The following is a 3341-nucleotide window of genomic DNA, read 5'->3' on the forward strand; positions in this document are numbered from 1 at the left end:
TATAAAGAGAAAAGATTGGGCTGGGAGATAGCTTGGTGGTCTAAGTAACTGCCTGGCAAATGCAAGGACCCAGGTCCCATCCCTGGTACCACATGCCATGCTGGCCCCAGAACCCTGAGCATGCCATGCTGGCCACTGAAACCAGGTGTGGCAATATACACCTATAATCCCAGCTCTGAGGAGGCTGAGACAAGAGGATCACTACGAGTCTTAGCAGAATAAGGAGACCTTGTACCAAATAAGTAAATATTTTAAAAATAAAATACAAGAGAAAAGATTTACTGTCTCATGTCTTCAGTGGTTCCAAGCCATGATCGGCTGGCCCTGTTGCTCTTGGGCCAGTGCTGAGGCGGCACCTCAAGGCAGGTGTGGGTGGTACAGCAGAACTGCTCGCTTCCTAGCTTGTGAGTGAAGAAGAAAGGGACCGCTGTTGGGTTTGTCCTATAATCCTTATAATCCCCTTACATCCATACAATAGCCATTAATATGTTAAAGAAACGGCAGACCTTGCCACATTTATTGTAGTACTGCTTGCAATAGCCGAGAAAGACACAGAATCTGCCTCAGTGTCCTTCAGTGGATGCGTGAATAAAGATAATGTGGTGTGGACACTGAAGTGAGCATTGGTCGCTTAATCTAAAAAAAAAAAAAAAAAAAAATTGATTTCAGAGAAGGAGAAAAGAGAATAGTATGTACCAGTCAGATTGCACCAGGGTGCAGCTGAATGAGAGGAATGACTCCTGATTTGTATAGCGTAGTGGGGTAACTATCGTTAATGACAATCAATTGAATACTTCACTAACAGAGAATTTCAAAAGTTCTCGAAACAAATAATAAATGTCCGAGGTGGTTGAATTGCCAGTTACCCCAATCTCATTGCTACACATGGTATACCCGTCACACTGTGCCCCCATAAACATATACAATTACTTATAAATAAATAATACATTTATGTATTCATTTACAAATAAAAATACATTAAAATTACTGTGCATTAAAAAATCGAAAGATCTGGAGAATAATAGGGCGGTGATTTCACAACAATATGGATGTACTGGGTGTCGCTAAACCTTACACTTAAAAGTTAAAATGGTAAATTTTATGCATATTTGACCATAATAATGCACTATTTCTAAAAGCGCTTCAGGACTCCGTTGAGCCACAGCGGCCCCTCCTGGCGCTGGTCCGGTCAGACAGCCCGGCGATTTAGACATCTATTCTGCAGACATCTATTTTTTGGCCACTGCCATCCTGACCCCTCTCACTCTGGAAAACCTAAAAGCAAGAGACGCCTTGTATTTTTTCATGGCAACAAATTCTCTCCTTGGCAGGGCAGGCCGTTAGCTCGGAGTGCGAGCGGCCTCAGGGCGCCTCCCGGAGCCTGGCGGGGGGCACTGGCGGCCCCCTACTCCAGGAGCCTTTCAGCGCCGAACGCCTTTCATCCTCAGCAGGGTTTGCGAAACCATTCAAGCCCGGTCACAAAGCCCACCGCCCGCGCGAGCCGAAGTCTGCGCAGAGGCGGAGCCTCCTGCACCCTGACTCCCTTGTATTTTCTTTCATGTATCCTTGACCTAGATAACGGGCTGAGAAGAAGCTCTTTTATATGTGATGTGTTCAGATAAGTTAAATCCCCCGAGAGCCTTCTGGGGCGGATCCAGACAGTTCGGCGGCTCCCACTCGCCCCACCCCAAGACTTCGGCGTTCAGGTCCCAGAGAGCAGAGGCTGGTCCGGAGCCTCCGCTGGGATTCGACCCAGGCCCGCTCCAGCCTCCCGAACCTCGTCGGCACAGAGAAGCCCATGAGGCACCGCCCTGGCTGCCTGCGCCACCTCGGCCACCTGCCAACTGGGGATTGGTGGCCTGGGCCATTCGAAGGCTGGTGCTATGGGCGGTAAAGGAGAATTTTTACAGATAAACAAGGAAGGTAGAAAAGACAGCAGAGTAATTAGACCAGGCAACGAGGCCAGCAGGAGAGTTTTCAGAGAAAGGAAATGCAGTTACGTGGATGATCCGGGTTTTCCTGCTTTGTGTTTAAAATTATATGCTTACTGTTGTCATTCTGACAAGGCCATTTTCCTCCTTCTAGAAGGTTAGCTTTAGATGAGAATGTGACAGGGAGGTCTATACAAATCAAAGAGGGGTCAGAGGTCACTGCAAGGGCGGGAGGCGCCTTACATCAAAAGATTTGCTGCCGTGTTGTGGCCACCTATTGAAGGCAGGATGTCTAAAATTCTTCTGCTGAGATAGTTATCCGTTGAGGGTGTTGACACGTTTATTGCCAGTAGGCAGCCACTACAGCCTGGACGTATTAGTATGGTGCCCCAATTCTTGTCTCTGCCTGTCAAGGAGTCACTTAAAATCATTTTTTGATTTGTTTTTGTTTGGGGTTTTTGAGACAGGGTCTTGCTATGCAGTTCCGGTTGGCCTCAAACTCACTGTGCAGCCCAGGCTGGCCTCAAACTTGTGGCAAGCCTTGTGCCTCAGCCTCCTGGGTGCTGGGATTACAAGGACGCGCCAGCTGGCCCAGCACTTGTGATCCTAGAGGATCCCGCCTTGGAGTGGCTTGGCTGTTGGGTTTGTCACAAGGACTGCGGGTGAGGTTACTGAGAATTGTCCCAGTGTTTTGGGGCCCCTCCAAGTGTTCCCGGGTACCACTGTGTGCACCAAGATTTTAACACTTCCTGGAGTAGTCTCAGGCCTGGTGAAGTGGGGCTGAGAGCTTACTGCAGCAGCTTTTCAATTTCCCACTCCGCCTCCTGCACAGCAGCTTCTAGACCAACAGCCACCCTTCAGCATGGTCCCCGCAGGCAAACAGACGTCCCCCAGGCTTCCCGCACTGTCCGTCCTTGCACTGATGGACCCCACCCCACGGGCCCCTATTGGGTTTTTAATCTTCCCACATGGGATTCCTGTGAGCTCCAGGCCGTGTCTGGTCAGGCATGGCCCATCTCTAAGAAATGGGATCCAGAGAGGGGTGAGCCCCGGCTGCTAATGCTCAGAGAGAGCTGTGGGGCTACCACGTGCCCCACATGATTCCATTTCACCCCACATCTTCTCTGAGCTCAGCCTGCCTCAGCCTCCTCCTGCTTCTGAAGTCCTGGCATCTACCTTATAAAGAGCAGGAAAGGTCTTGGGGACAATCCTACACCAGGCCCTAAGTTGCTTGACTGGTTTTCTTTTCTTTTCTTTTTTTTTTTTTTAATTAAAACAATATTTATTTCAATTATCACACCTAAGGCAATCTTCACACATGACAACAGCACATTCCACACACATGTCTGGCTTACATTAACAACACATGTGTTTTGCTTTCTGGGCCTTTTTGTAGGACATATTTGACAC

Source organism: Octodon degus, unplaced genomic scaffold, assembly GCF_000260255.1.
Source record: "Octodon degus isolate 3935 unplaced genomic scaffold, OctDeg1.0 scaffold00023, whole genome shotgun sequence".
NCBI classification, from domain to species: Eukaryota; Metazoa; Chordata; class Mammalia; order Rodentia; family Octodontidae; genus Octodon; species Octodon degus.